General features: G+C 41.0%; 1 pseudogene; it reads right to left on the reverse strand.

The window, feature by feature from the left end:
- Nucleotides 1–2,385, reverse strand: part of LOC102836406 — a 133,035-nt pseudogene extending 130,650 nt beyond the window's left edge.
- Nucleotides 2,386–9,576: the final 7,191 nt, after the last annotated feature.

Here is a 9,576-nt window from a genome sequence, read left to right on the forward strand (position 1 = left end):
TGTCAGGAGGGACAAGTCACTGGAGATTGATATCATGTTTGGTAAGGTGGAGGGTCAGAGGCAAAAAGGAAGATCCCGAACAAGATGGATTGGCCAAGTGGCAGCATCGATGGACTCAAGTGTGGCAACCATAGTGAGGTTGACCAGGATCGGGCTGTGTTTTGTTCTGCTATGCATAAGGTCGCTATGAGTTGCTACCGACTCGATTGCTCCTAACAACAACAACAACATCCTATAGCCCTGCTCTGTCCTTTCTGATTTTTTGTTCCCAAACTTAAAGAACATTGAAAAGGAACACGACTTGAGTCCCTCAAGGATGTCAACACTGCCGTTTTCATGTAGTGTAAATCAAAGAGCATAAAATTCTTCAGGAAAGGGTTAGAGTGATGGAAGCAGTACCTTTAGAAGTGCATAGACCTAGATGTGTATAGATGGATGTTATGTCAAGAAACAAGAGCTTTACATTTCGACATTTTTGATTAATAAAAGTTTCGTTGATTTATAGCAACACTTTTTGTTTTTCTTAAAGTTTTTATTGTGAATAAGGTTATAGTTTTCATGGGAGAACATCAGTTTTATATTCATCCTATCGTATTTCATATCATTGCAATGATTATAATCCCCTCCATGCATCATCATTCAACAGCATTTGCTTCCATTTCCTCTGTGTGTGTGTGTTTTTTGATGTGCACCAAAGCACTTAGGAATATACAACCATTTAAACAACCAAAGGGCATACCCTGCAAGCCTGCCCCCTGATGGTCAGCACACAGCCCCTCTCCTTCCCTGAGTTCAGGGTCCTCAGCTGCTCCATCTCTCCCTGTCATCGTCTTTGCCTCCATCTCTGGTGTCACTGTTTCTCTTGATAGGGGCCTGCACTCCACTCTTCTCCCTTGTTGGTCCCAGGGTCCTCTGCTACTGGACTCCAAGATCAACCAGTCTCCTCCATTTGTTACAAAGCATCTACCTTTATACTTGCAACACTCACAATCAGTCCTGATAGCAAGTATTCACTATTGAACTTTAGGAGTCTTATCCCCATCTGCTTTCATCAACCCTGTCCAGACAGATTGGAAATCACTCAGTGGAGATTCTACCTTCCCCCGCACCCTCTGAAACTAGGCTCCCTCTTGAAAGCTTGTAAGCCAGTCCCATCGTGCCTTTGTAGGCCCCCTCCCCATTTTGGGTAGCAACACTTTTTGACCTACCGTTGTGTAATGGTGGATTTGGAACATCATAATTACAATGAGTACTCTTTTTCAGAAAGGGAAAGAATGAAAGACCAACAGCAGATAGTGGTTCCTAGTAATTCTGAAATCCCATTAGAGAGACATTTCTAATGTACCCTTCCATGGGGAGAGAACCCTGGTGACATAGTTGTTAAGTGCTCGGCTACTAATTGAAAGGTTGGAGGCTCGACTCCACCAGCTGCTCCTTGGAGAGCGCTGTGGCAATCTGTTTCTATAAAGATTTACAGTCTTGGAAACCCTACGGGACAGTTCTACTGTGTCCTATAAGTTCACTATGAATAGGAATGCACTCAACAGCGACAGGTTTCATTTAGGTTTTTCCATGGAGATTTGAACTGTTCTTTGGGTAGGTCCAGATTCTTGTCTTTTTTCTCTGTGGCCCTTGCAGGGCTCTGTCTGTGGGAGTTTCTCCCTTTCCCTTTATTCTCCTTGGCCACATCTGAAAAGGAAGTTGGGGAGTAAACCCAAGTTTGGGAATGGAGCGTCTACTTTCTGCTCATTGATACCAAGGGACCCAAGGAACGTTTTATACTTGAAGAGTCTTTTAGCCTAAAGCTGTTAGTTCTGTTGAAAGTAGAACTCTCTTTCTCTCTCTCTTTTTTTTTTTTGAGAACAGATTTAAAGCTTGGGAAATGTTACAACTCTGATGTCAGAGGTGGTGGCACATCAGTGGTCTGCTTCCCCGGACATGTTTGTCCTACACCACAGGCCTGTGGCCCCCGCTCCTGAGCACAGCACATCTGCTGACTGCACCCTCTCCCTAAGTCCATGTCAGAAAGGCAGAGATGGGTGTTGTTTACTGGGACCTGGGGGCTAGCAGGGGGTAGGAACAGCTTGATCCCGGGTGCATGGAGCTGGTGGTAACTTGGGACAGGTGGCTTCCAGTACCAGGGAGCTCTCCAGAAGTCCAGGAACAGCTGAGCGAGCACCTTCTCCAGCTGGTCCACTTTCATAAGGGGCAGATCCTCAGCCTGGGCCTGCTGGACCCCACAGACTCCTGGACAACGAAGAGCCTCAGCATCTCAGCCATGAGTGGCAGGGTGTCTGCCCTAGCTTTGGCCTTCTTGTTCCAGAAGTGTGGGTACAGCAGCTTGCTCACCAGTTCCTTCATGAACTCAGCTCTGGCTCCCTTCATGATTGCTGCCTCTGAGAGTAGAATTTTCTTGAAAACTTTATTGGATTCTTAGCTGCTTTTTCTCTGATTGGCCCCATATACTGATAAGCCACACTCACAGTTGTTTTCAGAAAACAGTGGAGGTTCAGTAGCAGAATTCTTGCCTTTGGTGGCGGAGATATAGGTTTGATTCCTGGCCAACCCACATCAAGCGCAGGTACCACCTGTCTGTCAGCAGAGGCTTGCTATGATATAAAATCTGTTTCAGTGGAATTTCCAGACTAAGACACACTAGGTAGAAATTCCTGGCAATCTGCTTCTAAAAAATCAGCCAGTGAAAGTCCTATGGATCCCAATGGGCTGATCCTATTGTGCATTGGGTCACTGTGTGTTGTAGGCCTACCCAATGTCAACTAATAATAATAATTCTTTACTACACATTCTCTTCATTGTTGTTAAGTGCTGTCAAGTCAGTTCCAGCTCAGAGTGACCCTGTATAGGAGTTCCAAGGAGCAGCTTAGTAGGTTTGAACCACTGATCTTGCAGTTAGCAGTCCAGTGCTTATCCTATAGCATCACACCAGGACTCGAGTTTTACTTTACTCCTTCATTTCTCACCTCCCTACTTCTTTGATTTGAATGTGGATACCTAAAACAGCAGGCTTTTGGTGGGTGTGCTGGCTATTTTCTGATGGTTTTGAACCCCAAGATTACCCATTTATATTCTGGCTGTGCTGACTGGAACCTGGTAACTCACTGTTTACCAGGGGTCATGCAAGTGGCTTCCTCTTAGGTTCCAATGGGAAACATTAGCATGAAGGGAGGAGGGACTTCCTATTTTCAGCATCTATTAGCATCCTTCCAGCAGCAAAGGACAGCTATGTGACTCCAGACTAGCTTCTTTGGACCCTCTTGGTGCCAACCACACCACGCCTCCTCAGAAGTATAACACCAGCTGGTGACGTCTGTTTGTCGTATGAAGACCAGTTTTGCAGAGGTCCACTCACTAGCTGTTTGGTACCGCCTCACGTGTATGTGTGCCAGTCATGTGGTACCCCTCTGAGGTCTCAGTAACAGCCATGTGGAGTCTCCCTTCCAAGCTCTTAGGTTTCTGATCACAACACCTCTTCTCTTCTTTTCCATTTCTCAGCCCGAGAGATAATGGCTGCTTTTGGCAATTCTTAATAGCCAATTACCTCCACCCTAGGAGTGGTAGCTGCTTCTAGCAGTTAGTAATATCTGGGTTACATCAGCAGCCCTTTTTGTACTTTCAGATTTCTATACCTATGTAACAGATTCCCTAAATTAAATCTCTGTTTGAAACACCTCGTATGGTTTCTGTTTTCTTGGCTGGACAGTGGAAGAGCCACATTTTAGTTCCATTTTCCTTAGTTACTTTGTCCAGTTGAAAGGTTTACTGAACGTCATATCCTTAACTGGACCTTTACTGTTTAGAGGTTTTAACAAGGGGAGATGACAGTACCTCTGCTATTACTTAGCCCTTTTCACTTAAAGATCCTCTTAGTGTCATCTTTTATAAATAGAGATTGATAATGCTGCAAGTCCTGGAAAGTCTCTACTCTTTCTATTCTTGCTTGAAAACTGGCCAATTCTTTTCTGAGATCATATCATTCTTGGAGCATCTTGCTGCATACAACCAACAACAAACAATATAGACTCATAATATTCCATTCCCAACCTCTTTCATTTATCTACAGGTTTGTTAGGTCTATGATCTTGCCTTCCAAATTACCCGAGGACATAGTTTTACCAAATGTTTCACCGCTGTTACCAATTAGTATTTCTCTGCACTTCCCTGCCTGACCACTAAGCCAGTGCCACATATTTTAGGCTTTATTAGAGCAGCACTTTATTACCTGTATAGATTTCCATGTCAGCTGGAAAAGATTAGGTTATGAAGAGACAACAAATACCTCCCTAATCTCAGTAGTGTACTACAGCAAACATTTATTTCTTGCTCATGCCAACATGTCTATCACGGGCCAGTGAAGGTCATGTCCTCTTTGTAGGATCAAGGCTGTTAGCACAGCCACTTTATTGAATGTTGTCCCTAAATATGGTGTAGATAACGGAAGGGGTAAGTCAAGCATTGACTCTTAAAACTTCTGACTGGACGTGAAATATGTCACTTGGCCAAACCAAATCACATGGATAAGTCTGCTTCAAAGCAGGCAGGAACGTTGAATCCTGCCTTATGTCTAGGTGGAGTCAGGGTATTTGTGAACAGTGCTAATGATCTTCATACCTGTAAGCCTAGAAATCAACCAGGCCCGAAGGGAGAAGGAGAACAGAAGGCTCTAAGGAGTATTGGTATGGCACTCTGGATTAATGCGCAAGGTCGTCTGAACCACATGGGTGGCAGTTCAAGCTCACCAGCCGCTCCTCGGAAACAGGGTTGCTATGAGTCGGTACCAACTCAACAGCACTTAACAACACGAAGAAGGGAAAAAGGGAATGTGATAGACTAGCTGTTATGAAAGTATGTTAGGAGCTCAGAGAGAGGTTCCTGTTAAGATCTAATGAGTGAGCATAAAATAAAGGAAAACAGTACAAGAAAATTATTAAAATACCAGGAAAATCAAATAGCTCTGTAAGAAATTAAATTTAATGATAGCACCTGACTTGTCTCTGAAATAAATATTGCACTGTTGATAATGCAAACACTGTATATTAGAATCAGTCTATAGTCAGAACTTTGCTGAGTTAATTATGTCCACAGACAGAATTTATTTAATGTTAATAACCTTGATAATTTAAAGGTTCAGACAAAGCAAACTAAGAGGTAGAAAGGAAGGAGACGGAGAGTTGAGACCTTAATATTTTCATCTTACAAAGCTGGGAATCAAACAGTATTGTCTATGGATTATGAAACAAGGGGGGCGGGGAATATGTATTTATATAACTTTACAAAGTTAACCGTACTGCTGCTGCATGCCATTGTCAGTTCCGACTCCTAAAGACCTTAGATAGAGTTTTTGAGGTTGTAAATCTTTATGGGAGCAGAAAGCCTCATCGTTCTCCTGCAGAGCAGCTAGTGGATTTGAACTGCTGATCTCGTGGTTAGCAGCCCAACGTGTAGTACGTTACATTGTCAGGACTCCTCTGTAACCATGTTGTTGCTGTTAAGTGTCAGGAGAAGCTGGTGGATTTGAATGGCTGTCCTTGTTGTTCAAAGTTCGAAGTTTAGTGCTTATCCCATAGTGCCACCTTAGGAGCCCTCCGTAACCATGTTGTTGTTGTTAGACACCATCGAGTCAGCCCCAACTCATAGCAACCCTATGCACAACAGAACGAAACACTGCTGGGTCCCATGCCAACCTCACACTCGTTGCTAAGCCTGAACCCATTGTAACCATGTTGTTGTTGTTAAGTGCCGCTGAGTCGATTTCAACTCTTAGTGACCCTGTGTAGGGTTTCCAAAGAGCGGCTAGTGAGTTTGAGCTGCCGACCTTGCTGCTCAAACTGACTTTGCAGCCCAGTGCATTACCCACAGTACCATACTAGGACTCCTATTGTAACCATTTTGTTGTTGTTATTAAGTGCCGTTGAGTTGATTCCGACCCATAGCGAGCCTGTATAGGGTTTCCGAGGAGCAGCTGGTGAGCCTGAACCGCTGACCTTGCAGTTCAAATGGCTTTGCAGTCTGGCACATGAACCCACAGCACCATAAATGAACTAAAAACATTGCTAGAATACTGTTGGGGTTATGGGAGGGAAGAGTTATAGTAGTGGCAAGTGTTAATTCTTCACCTATCAGGGAAGGATAATGTTTAAAATAGATGATGTTTAAAATTAACAAAGCAAGACATTGTTATGTAGTATGTTATTTAGAAAAGTAGAGATAACTAGAAGATATAGCTGAAAGACTTAGAAAGTGGTTGCCTCTTGGGAACAGAACTGGAAGTTAGGAGAGGAAGGGCAGAATACAATTACTTTTCATTATAAATCTTTCAGTACTATTAAATTTTCAAACCATGTGCATATATTTATTAGGTACAGATAATTAAAATACAATTCTGCTTTGGAAAGGGCTTTTACAAACAAATGAAGAAACTGGAGATCAAGAAAATTGACATGCTCAAGATCATTAGCTCATTAGTGACATACCTGGACTCAAACCCAAGTCCTTTGGCTCTCAGTTGATGGCTCATTTCACTACTCTAGTGCTTAGTTGCTCACACAGCCATTCATCAAACATTTATTGAGAACATACTTTGGTCTGCATATAGTGCCAGGTGCTAAGGATAAGATAAATGGATCCTCAAGCTGTGAAAGGTTACACTCAATCTAGTGCAGGGAAGTAGATACTCAAACTGATTATTATAATGTAATGTAATTACATTATCATGTGATTTTTGTAAAATTTGCAAAAGTAAGCTATTTTTACCACAATCAGTTGATACTGTTGTCTCTTTCCATGTTGACTTTCCTTTTATAATACTTTCAATTGTATTGGGTGGTGTTGCATAGCTGTGGGATTTTGTGATATGGTTAAAAGAAAGTTAATTAAGTTGGTGCTACAGCTCTGCTAGTGTAGTGGTTATGAATCGGGCTGCTAACCTCAAGGTTGGAAATTCGAAATTACCAGCTGCTCCGCCGGAGAAAGATGAGGCTTTCTGCTCCCGTAAAGATTTATAGCCTCGGAAACCCTGTACAGGGTCACTATGAGTCAGAACTGACTCCATGGTACTTAACAGCAACAACAACATTTAGTGTGGCTTTGTTGTTGTTAAGTGCCGTGGAGTCATTTCTGACTTATAGTGATCCTATGTAGAGTTTCTGAGGAGCAGCTGGTGGGTTTGAATTGCTGACCTTGTGCTGTGCTAATCCTACTGCACCACACCAGGAGTTTTAATTTGGGTTTGTTTTTGTTGTTGTTGTTAAGTGCCGCCAAGTCGGTTCCAACCCATAGCGACCCTGTATAGGATTTCCGAGGAGTGGCCGGTGAGCTTGAACCGCTGACCTTGCAGTTCGAAGGGCTTTGCAGTCTGGCACATTAACCCATAGTGCCAAACCAGGATTGCAATTTGGGTTTAGTGGGAGTATATTTATATGATTCTCAGTCATTTCCATTTATAGTTAGGTTATTGCTAGCTATTCTAGTATGGTAGTGGGGTGCTGTGGAGTTGGTTCCAACTCATAGCTACCCTGTACAGGGTTTCTGATGCTGTAAATCTTTACGGGAGCAGAAAGCCTCATCTTTCTCCTGCAGAATGGCTGATAGTTTCGAACTGCTGACCTTGAAGTTATCAACCCAACTATTAACCATTAATAAATGTGAAATTAATTCAAAAGAAGGCAGGAAAAGAGGGAAAAGGAAACAGCAGATGAAACAATTTTTTTTAAAAAAAACAACACAGAACGTAGACCTAACCATCTTGTCAATGGCCTGAACACCCCATTTGAAGGGCAGAGATACTGTAAAGTTGATCCAAATTAATTCTGTTTTCAAGAAATCTACTTTAAACATAAAGACACAAGCATGTTAAAAGTAAAAGTATAGACAAAGATATATGAATCAAAAGAAAGTAGTTTTAGGAGCTAAGAATATTACCAGGGATAAGGAAGGCTAATTACATAATAATTAAAGGGTCAATTCATCAATCAACTCAAACAATTCTAAATACTTACTTTATTTAAGAATCTCAAAATAGATGAAGCAAACTATGATGGAGCAGCAAAGAGAAAAGGAAAAATCTGCAATTAGAGTTGGAGATTTTAACACTTCTCTCAAAATAACTGATATAAGGCCTAGATAAAAATAAAATCAGTAAGGATACCGGTATTGTATATCGGAATGTGCTGTGGAGTCGGTTCCGACTCACAGCAAATCTGTACAGGGTTTCTGAGGCTGTAAATCTTTATGGGAGCAGAAAGCCTCAACTTTCTCCTGCGGAACAGCTGGTAGTTTGAAACTGCTGTCGCTGGGGTTAGCAGCCCAATTCGTAACCACTACGCTACCAGAGCTCCTTAGTAAAGATATAGAAACTTAGAAAAAAAACACTATCAACCAACTTTATCCAGTTGATATTTATACAACATTCCACTCAACAGCAGTAAGATACAAATTCTTTTCAAGTGCAAGCAAAATAGACTATATTTTGTGCAATTAAATAAATATCTATATTAAAAAGAATTCTAATTATGTGGAGTATGTTCTCTAAGTTACATGGAGTTAAATTAGAAAGAATAACAGAAAGATCTCTGGGAAATTCCCAAATATTTGAAGACAAAAACATACTTCCAAATAACTCATGGGCCAACATAACCTAAAGTAAGAAGAAGTAATAAAAATAAGAATAGAAATTACTTAATAGAAAAATTTCAATAAAGCAAACAAAAATGAGGTACTTTGAGAAGATTAATAAAGTTGATCAACTACTAGCCAGGCTGATGAGGAAAAAGATAGAAGACATAAATTACTAATCTCAGAAATGATGGAGAGAATGTTTCAGATTCTACAGACATAAACTAGATTAAAAGAATATTACAAATGATTTTATGTCAATACATTGGATTTTTTGATGAAAAGGAGAAAGATACAAAGTATCAAAGCTCATTCAAGAAGAAATAGATAACTTGAAAATCTCTATATCTATTAAAGACATTTATTGTGCAGTTTAAAAGCTTTTCACTCAGGCAACTATACACGCTGATGGCTTCACTGGTGAAATCTTCTAAGCATTAAGGGGAGAAATAATAGTAGTCCAAAGACTCTTCCAGAAAATGAAGAGACTACTTCCCAACTCATCCTATGTGGCCAGCATTATCCTGATACTCAAATCAGATAAAGATATTACAAGGAAAGAAATCTACAGAATAATATAATGACCATGTTGTTGTTAAGGGCCGTCAAGTTGGTTCTGACTCATAGTAACCTTTTATAGGGTTTCTGAGGAGTGGCTGTTGGGTTCGAACTGCCTAACTTGTGGCTCAAACTAACCTTGAGGTCCAGTGCATTATTCTGCAGCACCACACCATAGATGCAAAAATTCTTTACAAAGTTTTTAACAAATCAACAGATTATATAAAAAGTAAAATATGTCATTATACATTATCCCATGAATACAATTCTAAGTGACTCAGTAAATTCACTATATTGTTGTTGTTATTGTTAGTTGCCATTGAGACAACTCAGACTTATGGGGACCACGTGTGTACTAGAACAAAACATTGCCCCATACTGCACCAA

The sequence above is a fragment of the Chrysochloris asiatica genome, unplaced genomic scaffold (assembly GCF_000296735.1).
Source record: "Chrysochloris asiatica unplaced genomic scaffold, ChrAsi1.0 scaffold00026, whole genome shotgun sequence".
Classification (NCBI taxonomy): Eukaryota; Metazoa; Chordata; class Mammalia; order Afrosoricida; family Chrysochloridae; genus Chrysochloris; species Chrysochloris asiatica.